This window comes from Mobula birostris, chromosome 26 (assembly GCF_030028105.1).
Source record: "Mobula birostris isolate sMobBir1 chromosome 26, sMobBir1.hap1, whole genome shotgun sequence".
NCBI classification, from domain to species: domain Eukaryota; kingdom Metazoa; phylum Chordata; class Chondrichthyes; order Myliobatiformes; family Myliobatidae; genus Mobula; species Mobula birostris.
In genome coordinates, this window is record NC_092395.1 from 14,786,244 (window position 1) to 14,807,548 (window position 21,305).

Below are 21,305 nucleotides of genomic sequence, written 5' to 3' on the forward strand. Positions count from 1 at the left end.
ATCATATATACTAGTCTTTCACAAGCAGATAGCTGCAGTTCACCTCACCCAGTATCAGATTTGTCAGAACTCACCTCTTCCAATAACAAAATTAGAATAAATATAACAGTCACCCAGTAAATTGTTGTATTTATTGAGTCCAAGGCCTGGCAAGAAATAACTTAAAAGCAGATTTAGCAGTTCTTAGGGTTACACAAACTTATATCAACTGGAAATTTTAAAGAATTTTAAAAACCACAGGTAGATTCTCCTGAAACCCCCTTACTCAAGTAGAATTACTTTACAGATTCCATGCTAGTTTATTATCTGTGGACTTCGACACACATGGATTACATGTAAAGCTGCCTATGCTGAAGCTAATATTAACCTAGTTTTGATTATAAGACAGCACATTCTGTGCTAAACACTGCAGGCACAGAACTGTAATTGTGGTACATTGAAGGAGAGTCACCATGGAAAACCAAATTACATCAGCCCATTCCAGTGTCAGCAAAACACCCTGAAGAAAATGCTTTTGAGAACTTCCTGTGAATCTGTTACAACACATCGACAATTCTCCGCAGTTCCCTTTTGAGAAAAAGCAACACTTTATCAAGTGAAACACCCCACTGCCGTCCAGAAAGACGTTCTGGCAAAAAAGAAATTCTAATGCTGATTCTGAGACCGGCTCCTAGCAAACAAGTGCTCCTACAGACTCAGATTAACTTAACAGCAGTCGCGTTAAAACCAGGCTTCCGTGTTAGGGCTTAACTGGAAACACAAAATAATTTATAAACCTCATTAAGTGACCATTGCATTACACGATTATATTGTGTTCGATAATACCCATCGGGTTGTGTTTAAGCTAGAGATAGTAAATAAGAGCAAGTTATTACAGATAACGGGGGCTGCCCTTGGTTTAGATAGAGACCCCACACTCTCACAGAAGTGCCACCAAGCCCTACATCGAGGTGAACGGGTTCCGGGGACGTTTGGTGGCGCTCGACCGCCGTCCCTAGAAACAGGATCAGACCGGTCGACCAACTACTGCCTCCGATTATTTTATCAACAACGACGGGGGGAAAAACCCCATTGGACCGCCAACCCCCGACCCCCCAACCACTTTAATGAAAATCCACCTCGGTCTGGAAAAAAAAGAGGTAAAATGCCAGATTTTTAATTTTTCGACGGTGTTGGGGGGGAACAAAGGCGCTCGGAGGTCCGCGCGATTCTTTGAACACGACGCCAACGGTGGAGGCATTTAGATATAACCGAGCCGGTGTTTTCGGGGGCTTCACGCCGAACGGAGACGGCTCCGGCATGTTTTACCTGTGTACGCGGTCGCGCTGTGGAAGAGCAGCAGCAGCAGGACGCCGAGAGTGGTGATCGCCATTACCGCGGTGCGGCCGATCTCTCCAGGTGCGAGGGAAGGGGAGCTCACTCCGCTACCCAGGGGAAAGCTCCGTGCGTGGGTGTGTGTGTGTGTCCTCTGACCGTTGTCGGCGGTCACTCAACCAGCATCCTCCGCACGACCCCGCCGGTTACGTGTTCTGCGTGCGCGTAGCCGCCTATTGATTGACAGTCAGGGGGCGGGGTCACTGGCTGCCAAGTCTGGTCGTGCCACTGTCGATGAGGTCTTTCCACCGGCTGGGGAGTGGAGTGGAGCAATAAAATAAACCATCAACAAATCTCACGGGCACTCACAAATGCACACACATTTTGGTCGAGCTGGGGGTGGTTTGAGATGACTGCAACAGCTTTACATGAGGCGAAGTTATGTAGCGCAACATAATGAACGACAATCTGTTTTGCTGAGGATTAGGATTTACTTGGACTCTGTCTCGCTCCTGTCACATAGTTTCTGATACTCCTTTGATAAAGCAACGTTGCAGAGAACTACTGGAGCCCGTGGGAGTACAACGCAGCGTGAGATTGCTCCAGAGAGGGTGGAGGAGGAGTGTGAAGTTAAAAAGAATGATAAAATGCTTGAATGTCCCAAAATGGCTCAATTTGACGGAGTCTTGTCTGTTCGGTTAAGCATAATGTTTATTTTGATCCATTTCACTGGTTGATTTATAATATGTACTTTTTAGTGGTTATAAAGATCATACCCAATATTTCCTCGATGTTGACCGATTTGGTCATGGCTGCAGTTAAATTTTCCATTAAAGATGAGTCATTAAAGTATGACGTCTTATGCAATTATATCGTACGTAATCGGTGTTACCATTTCTATCGTCATCACCCATGACTCCGTTTTACCAGAATCTCAACCCCGCCCTTCAGTTTTAACTTCCTTTTAAGGAGAAACTGATTAGGAATACTAATAAACTCGCTTAATCTATTATCCAGTTATTCTTTTATTTCAGCATCTCCGTTTAAAATATGTTCCCAGTGATCAAACATTTTGCATTTTTATTTTGCCAGAAAATTGAATTAAAGTAACTAAATGGAACATACCCTATTTTGAAAACAAACACTAGCATTTAAATCTAACAGTAAGATTTTAAGAATAATTTCTTTTCCTTTGTGTATTGTTTTTGTAATATTTTAGTGAAATAGAAGGACAGATTTTCAGATAAACTAAACCATGAACTTTGATAATTCAGTCAGGCATTATTAGACTTAGAAAGTCTAGCCTCCTTGTGAATGTTCCAGCTTTTCTGTGAAGATGTTGTAAGAAGCTGCATTCAGAAACACTTTATTGCTGCTCTTGTCTGTATTGTGATACTTGTTTTAACATGTTTTGTGAGAGGAATCATGTGAAGGTGGGAAACCAGTTGTTTCCCACCTTCATTGTTTGAAAAGATAATTGTTGGTGGGATTGGGAATAATTTGGCAAATTGAATTTGAAATTGGCTTGGTGATAGGGGGCTGAGGAAAAGGATAAGGGGCTGTTCCTATAATTAGAAACCTGATACGTGCAAGGATTGATGCTGGGATTCTGGCTGTTCAATCTGCATAGGAGGTATGATTAGTAAATTGACACCAAGGTTGGTGATGCTGTAGACAATGAAAATTGAAGCTTTTGCTATGGAACAATTATCAATCAGTTTGTGAGATAGATGGAAAATTGGAAGGTAGAGCATTATCCCAAAGAATCAGAGCTGAGATGTTTGAATGGTAGGTCTGTAGGAAGTACCGAAGTACAGTGGCACCTTAGTGTCCATGTATCCCTGAAGGCAGCAAGGTCAGTGGTTAAGAAGTCTGAAGGGATACCATGAGACCATAAGATATAGCAACAAAATTAGGCCATTTGGCCCATCAAGTCTGCATTTCATCATGAGTTAATCTATTTTCCTCTCATTTCCAATTTCCTGCCTTCTCCCCATATTTCTTCATGCCCTGAATAACCAAGAATCTACCAACCTCTGCCTTAAATATACCCAATGACTTGGCCTCCACAGCCACCTGTGGCCATGAATTCCACAGATTCACCACTCTCTAGCTAAGGAAATTCCTCCTTATCTCCGTTCTAAATGGTCATCCCTCGATTCTGGGTTTGTGTCCTCTAGTCTTAGACTCCCCCACCATAGGAAACATCCTCTCCACATCCACTGTATGAAGGCCTTTCAATAATTGATATGTTTTAATGAGATCCCACCTCATACTTCTGAATTACAGTGAGTACAGACCCAGACCCATCTAACGCTCCTCATATCATAAACTTTTCAAACTGGAATCATTTTTGTGAACCTCCTGTGAACCCTCTCCAATGTCAGCACACCCTGCAACAGTACTCTGTGTAGATATGCTCAATGGACTTTACCCATGATGAATTGGGTCGCATCCACTACTTTTTGTGGAATTTTCCATTCAATGGCGTTGGTGTTTCCATACTAGGCCATGATACAACCAGTCCAAATACTCTCCACCACACAATTATAAAAGTTTGTGAAGGTTTTAGATGTCATGCTGAATCTTCACTAACTTCTAAAGAAGTGGAGGCGTGGCTGTGCTTTCTTCGTAATGGCCCTTACGTGCTGGGCTCAGAACAGATCCTCTGAAAGGTATTTAAAATTGCTGACTCTTTCCACCTCAGATTCCCCGATGAAGACTGGCTCCCTCCTCCTGAAGTAAATAATCAGCTCTTTTGTCTTGCATCTTACGGACATGAAGTGAGAGGTTGTTGTTGTAGTACCACTCAGCCAGATTTTCAATCTCCCTCCTATATGCGGAAGAATACAGACTTAATGTGAGCAAGTGTGATTAGTGTAAGTGGGGGAAAAATCAACATTAGCGTGGTGGATTGAATAATTTGTTTCAGTACTCTGCAACTCTATCTCTAACACTGTTAGTGCGTAGAATATGAGAGAAGGATATTATGGTACAAACTATGTAAAATATATGTTAGGTCACTTCTGGAGTACTCTGTAGTGTTCTAGTCACAACCAAAAGGATATGATTGTCCAGGAAATGGTTAAAGCAGGTTCACTGGGTAAAAAGTATTAAAGGTGCCTTGTGTAGAATATTTCAGCTATGAAGAGATATTGGATAGAACACACAAAATGCTCGACCTGAAACATCAACTATTCATTTCCCTCCATAGATGCTGCCTGACTTGCTAAGTTCTTCCAACATTTTGTGTGTGTTTTGGTTTGTTTTAAAATAACCACTGAAGGCACTGTTGATTATTACAGCTTTTTGTTGCTACATTTACTGTACATCACAACAATAAATTGGTAACTAAATGTCCTGACTTCCTGAAAGCTTGCACATTTTGAAATACTTCATAATGATGACAAAAGATTGCAAAATAACATGCAAGTTCAAGTACTGATGACTTGCACTTTTTTTTTGCTTTGAAATGGTTCTTCTGCTTTTGTGGGCGATTAGGTAACTCCTGTGATTGTAGGAATCCAGGATACCACACATAGTCTAATAATGTAGTAGCTCTGTGTGTGTTTGTGCTGTTCACTCCAATCAAATATTAATGGGAATAACACTTAACAAAGTATACCATTATCTTATTATACTAACTTCAGTACAGGGAATCCTAATTATTATATTGTTTTGAACATTGAAAAAATATGCTAATTACAAATAGAGTGTAAGCAATTCTGTTTGAACCAGCACGTTCTACTTTCATCTGTGTATTAGATAAGACTCTTATCAATAGAATAAATATTATCAATAGAGTTTCTCACAACTTTATCAGGAATCTGAAAACTGAGTCTGCCTTGTCTCAGTATTCTTTGGATGATTGATGTGGGGGGGTGGAAGGAGAGAGAGAGAGAGAGAAACACACCTAATGCTGGAGGAATTCAACAAGTTAGGCAGCATCTATCGAGGAGAATAAACAGTCAACGTTTGAGGCTGAGACCCTTCATCAGATCTGGAAAGAAATGGGCTAGAACCAAGAACAAGAAGGTGGGGGAGTGTAAGGAGTAGAATCTGGCAGGTGATAGGTGAGGGAGGTGTGTGGATGGGGGCTGATGAAGTAAGAAGCTGGAAGAGGATAGGTAGAAGAGGTAAAGGGCTGAAGAAGAATGAATCTAATAGGAGAGGACAGTAGGCCAAGACATAGGGAGTGAAGAGGGGAACCAGAGAGAGGTGATGGACAGGTCAGGAGAAGGGAAGGGGTAAGAGGGTAACCAGAATAGAGAATGGAAAAAGAGAGAAGGAGGGAGGGATTAGAAATTACCATCAGCATTTTGTTTGTGTAGTTGGATTTCCAGCTTCTGCGGAATCTCATACTCAGAAAGAGAGGGCAATGTCAGGAGAAACTTTCAATTATACACAAGCAATAGTCTTCAGTTTATATCCTCTATATCCATGTTGATAACAGAATGGCACATATTTTTGCCATACCTGTTAGACACATCCCTTGTCAGCCACTTGCCCTCGGTTTCCATGCATGAACCCATCACTCTATGGGAGGGCAACATCCTCCCTGAGCTACTGCAAATGGAATTGCACATTGTATTGTGGGGCTCTGACATGGTTTAAAATCTACCAAGTACATCCCAAAGACATTTGTGCTGTCATAATTGCCAGTTGCCCAGAAGATACTCTATGGGATAGTATGGCTTGGGCTTTGTGGGATGATTTATGGATAACGATGCATATTCCATTGATAAGGATCATTATAGCAATTTTAAAGAGGAAGAGAGACTATGGATCAGTGATAGTAATTGAAGAGTAATAATGCCCATTATTCAGAAGAACAAATCCATCATGCATTACATGGAATGTAGATATCTGACTTAAGTGGAGTGCCTGTCTCGGGATAGGTGACCAGTCCTTCCTAAAACTGTTTAGGGAGCTTGACCCACTTTGGACTTGGGAATAGGAATGGAAGCCACCAGCTTCGTGGTGGTGCATGGACTATGATTATAGGATGGAAGGGGATCACAAGGCAACCACAGTAGATGTTCTTTTGGTAGAACACTGGGAATTTCCTTTGTATGCCATCAACTGGGACGTCCAGTAGGAGACTGCCAACCAGCTACTGAACATGAAAGTTGATGAGATGTGACTGCCGTGGTCTCAGTTATCACAGTTGGAGGCAGGCTGGTAACAAGGGCAGCAACTAAAATGATCACCTACCAAGACAAGTATCCTAAACCTACCCTCAGCCTCTCTGCCATGTAATCTACGAGCAGCAGGACTGCTTCCAGGTTTGACAAGCAGATTGAAGCAACGCACACTGTCAGCAGGGATAACTCCCAGATGTACGTTAAAGCATTGTTAGGGTATTAATGGATCTGGGCATCCGTATTGATAACTTTTTCTCTTGTTCACCACTGACAAGGTGATCACAGAGTAAGTTGGGGAATAAACGCAGAGTGCAGAAAGGGATGAGTTCCAGCCCTGCCAAACAGGGAGATTGCTTCTTACAGCACATTTCTTTGTGTGCATGCATGGTATGTAGTTGGTTCCCTTTCTCTTATCTGTAAAAAAAAATGGATGTGCCACTGTTCAGAACAACTCTCTTATTTCGGAAGGAAAGATGCCAGTTTACAGTCATTGTACACTCAGTGAATCAGAATAATTTTTTTTATCACTGACTTACATATTGTTAAATTTGTTGACGTGTGACAGTGCAGTACGATTTTATTTCTTTTAAAATGCACACACACTCACCTCACCCATCCACCTAGTTTACGTCTTTTTGTTTGCTTTCCTCAACCAACTCCACATCCTCAAATCTGTATCCATCTGCCCATAATCTCCTCCACATCTTCTACTGATCCCCTACCAGCCTCTATCCCAACCCGTTCCCCTCATGCATTGTCCTATAGTGTTCAAGGTCAAAACCTTGACATCAAGTTACATTGTAACTAGCTGTGTGACAAAAAGCATGGACAAAGGATAAGTTTCAAAGTATACCACCAGATTGCGCATTGCAATTTCAGAATCCTTGTTTTTTTTTCCCTGTCCTACTTTTATTTAGCCTTAGTAAATTTGTCTAAAACATTTTAAATTAGAATTACATAAGGCAACAAGAACCTGAGGATGACAATTACAATTTAGCTTGGCAATATAAACACAGGCTTCCTATAACAGTTTAGAATAGCTTTCGGTGGTATATTATTACAGCTGACAGGCCATAGGAAACAATCTTCACCACTGACGCCTATGTTTCCTTAAGATCTATTTATGTATATTCAGAATCATTGAAGTGCACAGTAGGGATGATGCCAAGTGCTGTTAAAAGTATATATTTTATAAATATCTTGAGTTCAGTTGCATGTGATATTTTTGTTTGGGTGGCTTTCGTCACTGCACTGTTAGATTTTCCAACTTGACAATTCATGATAAACAAATATACACCCTTCCAATACTTTTCACGGGCTCTGGTCCTCCCAGAGTGCTTTATAGCCAATTTTTTCTTGAAGTACAGTTAATCTCACATTGCAGGGGATATGGTGGTCAGTTTTCACACAAGTTTTCATCGTGGCTTAACTATTGAGGAGAATCCTCACACTTCTTCAATGTTTTGTTCTATGTTCTTTCAAAGCCATGTTGAAGGGCAGATGCCATGCTGGTTTGACATCACAACTGAAAGAGGCCCCTCTGACAGTCCAATACCTTGCAGTGGTAGTGATCTACATTTTTATATTCAGCTGGATCTTGAGGTTTTGTTTGTGCGCCTAATTTAATGTTATCTTCTAAACAATCATAAAATGGCTTTTCAGCATTTCCTTTCCCAAACAACAGGAATTCTGCAGATGCTGGAAATTCAAGCAACACACATCAAAGTTGCTGATGAACGCAGCAGGCCAGGCAGCATCTCTAGGAAGAGGTGCAGTCGACGTTTCAGGCCGAGACCCTTCGTCAGGACTAACTGAAGGAAGAGTGAGTAAGGGATTTGAAAGTTGGAGGGGGAGGGGGAGATCCAAAATGATAGGAGAAGACAGGAGGGGAGGGATGGAGCCAAGAGCTGGACAGGTGATTGGCAAAAAGGGATACGAAAGGATCATGGGACAGGAGGTCCGGGAAGAAAGACAAGGGGGGAGGGGGACCCAGAGGATGGGCAAGAGGTATATTCAGAGGGGCAGAGGGAGAAAAAGGAGAGTGAGAGAAAGAATGTGTGCATAAAAATAAGTAACAGATGGGGTACGAGGGAGAGGTGGGGCCTAGCGGAAGTTAGAGAAGTCGATGTTCATGCCATCAGGTTGGAGGCTACCCAGACAGAATATAAGGTGTTGTTCCTCCAACCTGAGTGTGGCTTCAACTTTACAGTAGAGGAGGCCGTGGATAGACATGTCAGAATGGGAATGGGATGTGGAATTAAAATGTGTGGCCACTGGGAGATCCTGCTTTCTCTGGCGGACAGAGCGTAGGTGTTCAGCAAAGCGGTCTCCCAGTCTGCGTCGGGTCTCGCCAATATATAAAAGGCCACATCGGGAGCACCGGACACAGTATATCACCCCAGTCGACAGGTATCTGTCCCCCACTTTTCCTTCGCTACATCGACGACTGCATTGGCGCTGCTTCCTGCACGCATGCAGAACTCATTGACTTTATTAACTTTGCCTCCAACTTTCACCCTGCCCTCAAGTTTACCTGTTTACCTGGTCCATTTCGGACACCTCCCTCCCCTTTCTAGATCTTTCTGTCTCTGTCTCTGGAGACAGCTTATCCACTGATGTCTACTATAAGCCTACTGACTCTCACAGCTATCTAGACTATTCCTCTTCTCACCCTGTCTCTTGCAAAAACGCCATCCCCTTCTCGCAATTCCTCCGTCTCCGCCACATCTGCTCTCAGGATGAGGCTTTTCATTCTAGGACGAGGGAGATGTCTTCATTTTTTAAAGAAAGGGGCTTCCCTTCCTCCACTATCAACTCTGCTCTTAAACGCATCTCCCCCATTTCACATACATCTGCTCTCACTCCATCCTCCCGCCACCCCACTAGGAATAGGGTTCCCCTGGTTCTCACCTACCACCCCACCAGCCTCCGGGTCCAACATATTATTCTCCGTAACTTCCGCCACCTCCAACGGCATCCCACCACTAAGCACATCTTTCCCTCCCCCCCTCTCTCTGCATTCCGCAGGGATCGCTCCCTACACAACTCCCTTGTCCATTCGTCCCCCCCCATCCCTCCCCACTGATCTCCCTCCTGGCACTTGTCCGTGTGAGCGGAACAAGTGCTACACATGCCCTTACACTTCCTCCCTTACCACCATTCAGGGCCCCAAACAATCCTTCCAGGTGAGGCAACACTTCACCTGTGAGTCGACTGGGGTGATATACTGCATCCGGTGCTCCCGATGTGGCCTTTTATATATTGGCGAGACCCGACGCAGACTGGGAGACCGCTTTGCTGAACATCTACGCTCTGACCGCCAGAGAAAGCAGGATCTCCCAGTGGCCACACATTTTAATTCCACATCCCATTCCCATTCTGACATGTCTATCCACGGCCTCCTCTACTGTAAAGATGAAGCCACACTCAGGTTGGAGGAACAACACCTTATATTCCGTCTGGGTAGCCTCCAACCTGATGGCATGAACATCGACTTCTCTAACTTCCGCTAGGCCCCGCCTCCCCCTCGTACCCCATCTGTTACTTATTTTTATACACACATTCTTTCTCTCACTCTCCTTTTTCTCCTTCTGCCCCTCTGAATATACCTCTTGCCCATCCTCTGGGTCCCCCCCCCCCCCCGCCCGCCGGCTTTCTTCCCGGACCTCCTGTCCCATGATCCTCTCGTATCCCCTTTTGCCAATCACCTGTCCAGCTCTTGGCTCCATCCCTCCCCCTCTTGTCTTCTCCTATCATTTTGGATCTCCCCCTCCCCCTCCAACTTTCAAATCCCTTACTCACTCTTCCTTCAGTTAGTCCTGACGAAGGGTCTCGGCCTGAAACGTCGACTGCACCTCTTCCTAGATTTCCTTTCCCATTCTAGTTATTTCATAAAATGAGGGACAACACTTCATATTCTACACGTGCAGTCTACAACCCAACAACATGAACAGTTAGGTTTTCCAATTTTACCTAACCTTATCCTACTGATGAACCATCAATAACTTCAAAAGACTGGAAGTAGAGTAAATACTGAAAGGCTTTTACTAGCAGTAAAATGTGACCTCCACCATGCTGAGTATCTGCCCCTGGACTGAGAGGAGGAGCAATGGCACAATCGCCTTTATTCAGGGGTCTGTGGGAGGAGCCACAGGAGCAGTCAGCAGAGGGGGGTGTCCAGACAGGTAACCCAGTTACAACATATATATATGGTTTACCACACCTACAATGAGTTATTCCTTCCCCACTTTCCCACTAATTCTTTTCCCACTCTTTGTCTCTCCTTGGGATCCTCCTTCAGTGTCCCTAATTTTGCTCCCTTTCCTTCAATAGAAGGGCATGTGCTATCACAAGAGGCTGGATAAACTCGGGCTGTGTTCTCTGGAGGCTGAGGGGAGATCTGATAGAGATTTTCAAAATTATGAGAGGTATAGATAGCGTGGACAGTGAGGGTCTGTTCCCCAGGGTTGAAATGTCTAATACCAGAGGGCATGCATAGAAGGTGAGAGGCGTTAAGTTCAAGGGGGATGATGGGAAAGTTTTTTACTCAGAGAGTCATGGATGCCTGTAATGTGCTGCCTGGTAATGTGGTAGAGGCAAATACATTAGAGGCTTTTAAGAGACGTTTGGCCTGGTATGCGCTTCCTGATACGGTGGTACAGGCAAATACATCAGAGGCTTTTAAGAGATGTTTGGATAAGCACAAGGATATGAGGAAAATAGAGGGATATGGACATGGTGTAGGTAGGAGGAATTATTGTTAGGGTGCTTTTGATTCGCTTTTTGTTGGCACAATTTGTGTGCTGAATGGCCTGGTGCAGTGCTGTACTGTTCTATGTTCTTGTCCCCAGTCAACCATCACCCATCTTTGCCCTTTCTCACCCACAGGTTTCATCCACCCACTACACACACAGTTCACCCACAGTCCATTCACTCTCAGCCTCTCTCCCACACCTATATGATTCTAGTTCCATCTGCCATTCTCCTCTCTCCTAATGGTTCCCATTATTATCTCTTGTACTTAACAGAGTGCAGCAACAGTAGTGCTTTGTGTTCCTCCATACATCCCTCCAGCAGCTGCCTCTAGTCTCCACACTCCCCTAACCCTACCTTGCTCTATTTGTCTCTCATTATTTTCTTTCTCTCTCTCTTGTTGTCTGCCCTCTTCCTTCCATCTATCATTCACCTGCCATCATCTCCCAACTCCACCCCTGCACCCTCCCCAACGTGGCACAAATTGCCTCTCATCTTAACACCCCTCCTCAATCCAACAATCACCTCGATCTCCTTTCTCACCAATCCCTCTTTATACTGGCCAGCTCACCTCACTACTCCCTGACCTGGCTCAGTGGTTCAACCTGAAACGTCGTCAATTGTGTTCCTCCAATAGATGCTGTCCGACCCACTGAGTTCCAACAATAGACTTTTGTTGCTGTGCAATTTCTTGTGTCACAATTCATAAAATGAATCAGACCAGACGTTTAATGTTTGAATGAGAACTGTTCTTTCCGTATTCGTATTCAGGTCAGCAGCACAGAGAGGGAGATCTGGGATGGCATTTATTTTGCATTGACCCCTATACTATAGATGATTGATGATTGCAGAGTTAGATGAGATGATTACATCAATCCTCCTGAAATTGTTAAAATAGCAATGGTAAAATTAGTAATGAGTCACTGACAATCTGCATATAACTCAGCTCTTGTTTTTTAATTGCTCAGTTTAGGATTTGGATCGAAAGCGCAGTACACCGCAGCCATGAATGAATTTCTACACTGTAATGGTTGTGTTTGTGGGGCTTGGAAGTAGATACATAGGAATAAGTAACGTGTATCATGCGTACTAATTATTTTAAAGATTTCCTTCATGCTTTTCCGGAGCCTGATCTAGCACAGTCTTCAGCCCCTTTCACTGTAGTGTTCCCTAACTGCATTACAGCACATCATGATTTTAAATCAGGTAGGTCTCAAACTTGTAATAATCAATTTGAGAATGAAAGATTTATAAGTGGTATCATTCATCATCATCATCATTATGAGCAGTATCGTATGACGTGGGCAATCATATACCATAACCATGATTGTTCTTGGCAAATTTTTTCTGCAGAAGTGGTTTGCCTTTTCCTTCTTCAGGGCAGTGTCTTTACAAGATGTGTGACCTCAGCCATTATCAATACTCTTCAGAGAGTGTCTGCCTGGCATCAGTGATTGCATAACCAGGACTTGTGATAGGCACCGGCTGCTCATCTGACCGTCTGCCACCTGTTCCCATGGCTTCACGTGACCCTGATTGGAGGGGCTAAGCAGGTGCTACACTTTGCTCAAGGGTGACCTGTAGGCCAGTGGAGGGAAGGCGCGCCTTACATCTCCTTTGGTAGAGATGTATCTCCATCCTGTCACCCATTAGTAAACTTTTAATAATCACTTTGAGAATGAAAGATTTAAAATGGCATCATTATACATCTATAATCAATAACCAAAGTATTCAGTTTGGATTTGATACTACTGCAGCAGTAAATTAACTTACACTTTTAAGTGCTAATATTCCACACTTTGCAAAAAAGATCATAATTTTTTCAAGTGTACTGCTGTAATACTGAGCGAAGCAAGAACCTGCTTCTATGTGAAACTTTATCTGAGATGTGAGAGAGCATTCTTACTTCTGTAAAGAGTAATACTAAGAAACTGATGGTAAATTCTTTGTATTGCTTCTGGATATCTTTATAAACCTTAGCAATTGTAATCTCATACTTGAACTTCTCAAGAATAGTGAACTAGGTTCTGTACTTGACGAAGCATTGTCAAGGTCCTGACTAAAAGGCGACAGGCAGCCAAATTTTGGCACTTTAATTCCCCAGAGTATGGTTAGTTGCCACTGCCTCGTTAAGACTCAGACTGCCTAGATGCAGGCATCCAAGTTTCGGCGCTCCAGTTCCCTGGTGTGTGGTTAGCTACTGCTGTCCCTTTAAGACTCACACTGCCCTTTATTGTTTGCCACATTCCTTCATGGAAAGTCTGTGCTTAAAGTGCTCATGCTGAGCCCTCGCTGTTTAATTGCAGGAGTTCTATTTTGTCTTTGGATTTTGTTTTGTGCCATCTTGTTTATTTCAAGTCTGAATCTGAGTTAATTCTGGAGCTTACTCTGCAGTTTGGGTTCTCCGCTATCGATAGCTCTCTCATTACAGGCAGCATTTTCAACTTAACTGAAGTTTCAGTTAGAATCCACACTTCCAACTAACTTTCCTCAAACACTCAGATACAATTCTATATTGTATATAATTTCAACTTAAATTTTCAGATTTATTTTTATCTTTGTTCTTCAAAACTGAACTTCATTCATAATATATAATAAACAGTGAAAATCTTTTTACATTCATGGTCAATACCTTCAGTACTGTCAATTGTTTTTAAAACCCTAGCACCACTGCAATTTCAACATTCTTAAATTTTCAGATGGTGTGGTGTTGACAGCCTTTTGTGTTGGCTCTGATATGATGCTCCAAAATCTGGCTATTTCTTGCTTATCAAAATGATTATATGATTCTCCTGGAATTATTAGCCCTTTATAGAGGTCAGCACATCGGATCAACATTAGTTCTTTTCAGTATGATACTTGAGTAGGTTCGTTTTGGGGAGTGAAACTTTGCATATGCAGTTAAATTAAAAATCGATCAGGCACTGAAGAGAGTAAAGAAAATAGTTTTGAAAATTGTCTCTATGATGCAGTTGTATATAGATTTAGAGAGGCTGGATCATTTGTTTTTGTAGAAGAGGGGATCTGATATAGAAGCGATTAAAAAGATTAACTATTTGTCACATATATATTGAAACATACAATGAAATGTGTAGTTTCCACCAACGACCAACATTGGCCAAGGATGCGCTGGGGGCACCCCACAAATTACTAACCCACAACACTAACCTGTATGTTTTTGGAAACCGGAGCACCTGGAGGAAACCCAGGAGGTCACAGGTAAAATATACAAAGTCCTTACTGACACTGGTGGGAATTAAACCTGGATCACTGGCACCATAAAGCATTGTGCTAACTGCTACACTACCGTAACGCTTTGGCAGAGTGGTTACCAGTAGGTTGTTTGCTCTGATTTGGTCAGAGGTCACAGGTTTAGAATAAACGGGAAGAAAATTAAGAGTGAAATTAAACTGAAACTTTTTTTTTAAATAGCATGCGATTAAAACCCGAATCCTGTAGTGGTGGCTAATCCACTCTGTTCTTCAAAAAGGAACTCAGCAGGATGGAAGAAAATAATTGCACGTCTATAGGGAAAGAATCTGTGGATGGAACGAGTAATTGCTCTGGAAGAGACCCAGCATGGTTGTAAAAAGGCCAAATGGAGCCCTGTACACTAACCATCTTGTAATTCTTTGAAACTATTGTTGATTACAGAGCATAGAACTTGAAATTACTTTACTACAATGGTCATTAATTGCCTCGCATCCAAATTTTCTTCTGTTCTTATCATTCAGGCATTGACTGAACTGATCCACGATCTTAACTTTTATTTCAAATTTCCAAAATCTTTATCAATGAAATATTGGTCTGTAAAAATACTAGGAGAGGGGCTGTACATAGAACAGAGAACAGTGCAGCACATTACAGGCCCTTCAGCCCACAATGTTGTGCCGACCCTCAAACCCTGCCTCCCATATAACCCCCCACCTTAAATTCCTCCATATACCTGTCTAGTAATCTCTTAAATTTCACTAGTGTATCTGCCTCCACCACTGACTCAGGCAGTGCATTCCACGCACCAACCACTCTCTGAGTAAAAAACCTTCATCTAATATCCCCCTTGAACTTCCCACCCCTTACCTTAAAGCCATGTCCTCTTGTATTGAGCAGTGGTGCCCTGGGGAAGAGGTGCTGGCTGTCCACTCTATCTATTCCTCTTAATATCTTTTATACCTCTATCATGTCTCCTCTCCTCCTCCTTCTCTCCAAAAAGCCCTAGCTCCCTTAATCGCTGATCGTAAGCATACTATCTAAACCAGGCAGCATCCCGGCATATCTCCTCTGTAGCCTTTCCAATGCTTCCACATCCTTCCTATAGTGAGGCGACCAGAACTGGACACAGTACTCCAAGTGTGGCCTAACCAGAGTTTTATAGAGCTGCATCATTACATCGCGACTCTTAAACTCTATCCATCGACTTATGAAAGCTAACACCCCACAAGCTTTCTTAAATACCCTATCTACCTGTGAGGCAACTTTCAGGGATCTGTGGGCATGTACCCCCAGATCCCTCTGCTCCTCCACACTACCAAGTATCCTGCCATTTACTTTGTACTCTGCCTTGGAGTTTGTCCTTCCAAAGTGTACCACCTCACACTTCTCTGGGTTGAACTCCATCTACCACTTCTCAGCCTACTTCTGCATCCTATCAATGTATCTCTGCAATCTTCGACAATCCTCTATACTATCCACAACACCATCAACCTTTGTGTTGTCTGCAAACTTGCCAACCCACCCCTCTACCCCCTCATCCAGGTCTTTAATAAAAATCACGAAAAGTAGAGGTCCCAGAACCGACCCTTGTGGGACACCACTCATCACAGCCCTCCAATCCGAATGTACTCCTTCCACCATGACCCTTTGCTTTCTGCAGGCAAGCCAATTCTGAATCCATCTGGCCGAACTTCCCTGGATCCCATGCCTTCTGACTTTCTGAATAAGCCTACCGTGTGGAACCTTGTCAAATGCCTTACTAAAATCCATGTAGATCAGATCCACTGCACTACCCTCATCTATATGCCTGGTCACCTCCTCAAAGAACTCTATCAGGCTTGTTAGACACGATCTGTGCTTCACAAAGCCATGCTGACTATCCCTGATCAGACCATGTTTCTCTAAATGCCCATAGATCCTATCTCTAAGAATCTTTTCCAACAGCTTTCCCACCACAAACGTAAGGCTCACTGGTCTATAATTACCTGGACTATCCCTACTACATTTTTTGAACAAGGGGACAACATTCGCCTCCCTCCAGTCCTTCGGTACCATTCCCATGGACAACGAGGACATAAAGATCCTAGCCAGAGCCTCAGCAATCTCTTCCCTTGCCTCGTGGAGCAGCCTGGGGAATATTCCATCAGGCCCCAGGGATTTATCCGTCCTAATGTATTTTAACAACTCCAACACCTCCTCTCCGTTAATATCAACATGCTCAAGAACATCAACCTCACTCATATTGTCCTCACCGTCATCCAGTTCCCTCTCATTGGTGAATACTGAAGAGAAGTATTCATTGAGGTCCTCGCTCACTTCCACAGCCTCCAGGTACATCTTCCCACCTTTATCTCTAATTGGTCCTACCTTCACTCCTGTCATCCCTTTTGTTCTTCACGTAATTGAAGAATGCCTTTGGGGTTTTCCTTTACCCTGCTCGCCAAGGCCTTCTCATGCCCCTTACTGCTCTTCTCAGCCCCTTCTTAAGCTCCTTTCTTGCTACCCTATATTCCTCAATAGACCCATCTGATTCTTGCTTCCTAAACCTCATGTATGCTGCCTTCTTCCACCTGACTAGATTTTCTACCTCACTTGTCACACATGGTTTCTTCACCCTACCATCTTGATCTTCCTCACCGGGACAAATTTATCCCTAACATCCTGCAAGAGATCCCTAAACATCGAACACATGTCCATAGTACATTTCCCTGCAAAAACATCATCCCAATTCACACCTGCAAGTTCTAGCCTTATAGCCTCATAATTTGCCCTTCCCTAATTAAAAATTTTCCTGTCCTCGCTGATTCTATCCTTTTCCATGATAATGCTAAAGGCTGAAGTTGATACTAAACTGAGCTCCTCCATTGTTGCTCTGCTATGCCCTTCTGCTTGTTATTTTCTGTTTTTTGTTACCTCCATTCCAGTGATTATTGTCAGTTCTTGGGCACACAATGCAACTTATTATTTCATTGCAGGCAGAATGCTATATTTGGATGAGACATTAAACTGAAGTCCCCTCCTAGTCCCTTTCTCCCATGCTCCACTCTCCCCTCCTGTCAGATTCCTGTCCTACCCACCTGGCTTCATCTATCACCTTCTAGTTATTCCCCTTCCCCTTCCCCCACCTTTTTAATTCTGACATCTTTCCCTCTCCTTTCCAATCTTGAAGAAGGGTCTCGGCCCAAAACATCGACTGTTTATTCACTTCTATACAACGGGTGATTGGCCTAAGGTAGAAGGAGTCAATTTCAGAAAATCTAGCACGCTTATTTTTCTTACATTTACACACTTAGTCCAGCAGTCGTGGAGCATCCAGATCCTTTCTTTGTAGAAGTTGGCATCTTAGACCTCCAGAAAGTGGTCCACAGCAGGGATGATTGATAAGCTTGTGGCCTAATGTAGATGGAGATGAGGAGAAGCTTCAAACTTTCTGCGTTTTCACTCAAAGAGTTGATCTGCACGTACATGTAACGAGAGCTGTATGACTCATCTTCTTCTACCTTAGGCCACAAACATCACCCCTGCTGTGAACCACCTGAAGGTCCAAGACGCTCTCGTTACATGCACGTGCAGTTCAACTCTTTGAGTGATAATGCAGAAAGTTTGAAGTTAATAACTCATGTCCTTCTACCTTAGGCCACAAACTTATCAATCACCCCATGCGGTGGACCAGTTCTACAATGAAGGGATCCGTATGCTCCACGACCGCTGGACTAAGTGTGTACGCGTAGGAGGAGACTATGTTGAAAAATAAATTGGCTAGGTTTTCTAAAATTGACTCCTTCTACTGTAGGCCATGAACTTATCGTAGATGCTGTCTGACCTGCTGAGTTCCGCCAACATTTTCTGTGTGTTGCTTTGGACTTCCAACATCTGCAGAATCTCTTGTGGGTTTATAAAGTCCCATTAGTCTTCTTTGTAGGAAGCAAAATATCCCCATACTGCTGTCTGAAGAAGAGCACTGGAGCTACCCCCATGATCCAAACCAATATTTTTTCAAAAATTAACAAATCTAAAAAGCAGATTTTCTGATCATCATCTGATCAGTGTGGTTGGGATCTTGCTGGGTACAGACTGCTTCATCTCCAGCAGGTTCAATATTGAATTCATTACTTAAAGGCATTGAGATTGTTAAAAATGCTATTTGAATGCAAAACCAAATGATTTTAATGTTGGACATATAATTTATTGAACCTTGTCGTGAATTTCTCTGGTTAATATTTAAAATGATTATGTAACTGAATCGTTACAACTGGTTAAGAGTTGAACTGCAGCAGAGGAAAATTTCTGGATCTCCATATTAACAAATAAACTCTTATAAAATAGGTTCAGAAAAGCATTCGCAGCTATGAACAATGGATGAGAAATCGTCAGTTACTGTATGTTACTGTCCTGTGAAGTTTGTTTTTTGATGTACTGATTGTATGACTACTGTAATACACAAATAGATTAAATTGCTTAGCGATCAGAAGATATAACCAACATTTAAATCTAAACATTTTTGTTGTAATAAGATAATGGGTTCTGTGCCTGTTATTATCAGGCCTGAGCTTTTAATTAACAAGCCTTATTTTAGTATCAGCTTTGAAGCTAATGAGGGGCTCTGTGAATTGGCAGGAGCTGGATATTGCCTAGAGCTCATAGTTCTCACAGTAACCTTAGCTTCAGATATAGTTCTGACAAATTTGTTTGTGAATGGAAGGGTAAAATATAAATAATTCACAGCTACCTTTGCTTCTTGTCTCCTAGCTATAATCTTGCATCACATTTCATTGGGATACAAGAAACTACAGATGTGGGAATCCACAGTAACAAATAATCTACTGGAAAAACTCAGCAGGTGGAAAAGGAAGAAAAGGAATTGTCGATGTTTTGGGTTGAAAGCTTGAGTCAGGACTAATTTGCACGTAAAAAGGAGCAAGCAGGTATAAATTCAGTCCCTCTGACACTAGTCCAATAATAACTGAAGAAAGTGATACTTGCTTGCTTATGTGCTACCTGTCTCCATCCCCACACTCAGCTACCGTCGCCACCAATATGAGCTCTCACATGCAATGAGGTTTAAATTCTTATACCCTTACCTGCTGGTGACTCTGACACTGTCTAGATCTCCTACAACACAGGTAAGAGACTCTTAATTGGAAATATTGTGGTTATCCATCAGCAATTCCGATGAATGGTCTTTGACCTGAAATATTAGCTCTGTTTCTCTTTCCACAGATGCTGCCTGATTTTCTGAGTGTTTCCAGCATTTTCTAATTTTACTTTAGTTTACTCTGACCTGTTGCTCCTTTTTTTTGTGTCTGATTCTCTACGACAGTGGTTCTAAATCTGGGGTCTATGGACCCCTTGTTTAATGGTAGGGGTCCATGGCTTAAGAAGGTTGGGAACCCCTGCTGTACAATAATATTTTCTTTATAATGAAATACATGCTTCTCTGTTCACACATTTCTCAAAGCCAAAACCAAAAATTATGGAAATATTCAATAAGTCAGGTCATGTCTGGTCAAAGCTTTTCACCAGAACTTTAGAATCTGTAATGTTTTGTTCACACAAATTATTTGGACGCCACGGTAGCGTAGTAGTTAGCGCAATGCGATTACAGCTTGGGGCATCAGGCTTCTGGGTTCAATTCTGATGTCATCTTTAAGAATTCTGTACGGCCTCCTGTGGAATGTAAGGGTTTTCTCCAGGTGTGCAATTTTCCCTCCACAATCCAAAGACATGCCGTTAAGTAGGTTAATTGGTCATTGTAAATTATCCTGTGATTAGGTTAGAATTAACTCAGAGGTTGCTGGGTGATGTGGCTTGAAGGACCAGAATGGCCTATTCTGCATTGTATCTCAGTTAATATTTAAATATATAAATCTCTAGCTTTTGCTGTGACCCATTGTATGCCTTGTGTTATTAATGCAAACAATTGTTCCTGCAAGATAAAACAGAAAATGCTGAAAAGGCAACTAAGGTCAAGGGGATCATGTTCTAGCTTACTTGGTTCTGCAATGGTTAATAGTCAGTGCTGCAGGCAAGAAGACCTTGTGGAAAATTTCCATTCATGCAAGCTGCACTGTGTAATGGTTTGCTCAGTCAAATGAATTTGCTAAATCACTGCAGTAAAAACAGAAGGAAGACAACCTTTTAAGGAGTTTCAAAACAGACCAGGCCTGTTTTTAACACAGCTGTCAGTTTCTTCGCATTAGGAATGCATACCAAATGCTGGAGGAACTCAAGCAAGCCAAGCAGCATCTATGGAAAAGAGTACAGTCGACGTTTTGGTCCGAGACCTTTCAGCAAGACTGGAGAAAAGAAGATGAGAAGTAGCTTTAAATAGTGGGGGAGGGGAGGGAGAAACACAAGGTATAGGTGGGGTGGGGGTGAGGTAAAGAGCTGTGAAGTTGATTGGTGAACGAGATACAGGTCTGGAGAGGGGAGAATCTAATAGGAGAGGACAGAAGGCCATGAAGAAAAAAAAGGAGGGGGGGTGCAGGAGCACCAAACGAAGGCGATGGGCAGGCAAGGAGATAAGGAGAGAGAGGGAAAAGGGGATGGGGAATGGTGAGGGGGGTGCATTACCAGAAGTTTGAGAAATCAATGTTCATGCCATCAGGTTGGAGGCTACCCAGATGGAATATAAGGTGGTGTTCCTTCAAGCTGAATGTGGCTTCATCACAACAGTAGAGGAGGCCATAGATTGACATATTGGAATGGGAATGGGAAGTAGATTTAAAATAGGTTCCTTCTTTTTCTGGCATAGGTGCTCGTCGAAGCGGCCTCCCAGTCTATGTCAGGGCCATTCAGGGCCCCAAACAGTCCTTCCAGTTGACACATCACCTGCAAATCTATTGGGGTTATATACTGTGTCCAGTGCTCCCAATGTGGCCT

At 42.8% G+C, this 21,305-nt stretch overlaps 1 long non-coding RNA gene across 2 annotated transcripts in view; it reads left to right on the forward strand.

Annotated features, from left to right (window-relative positions):
* The first annotated feature begins 541 nt into the window (after positions 1-541).
* Positions 542-21,305, forward strand: part of LOC140188284 (uncharacterized) — a 53,991-nt gene continuing 33,227 nt past the window's right edge. For both annotated transcript variants that reach the window (XR_011883253.1, XR_011883254.1), the window contains exons 1-2: positions 542-1,139; positions 19,173-19,546. This is a non-coding gene — a long non-coding RNA (uncharacterized lncRNA). The remainder of the gene's footprint in view (positions 1,140-19,172; positions 19,547-21,305) is intronic.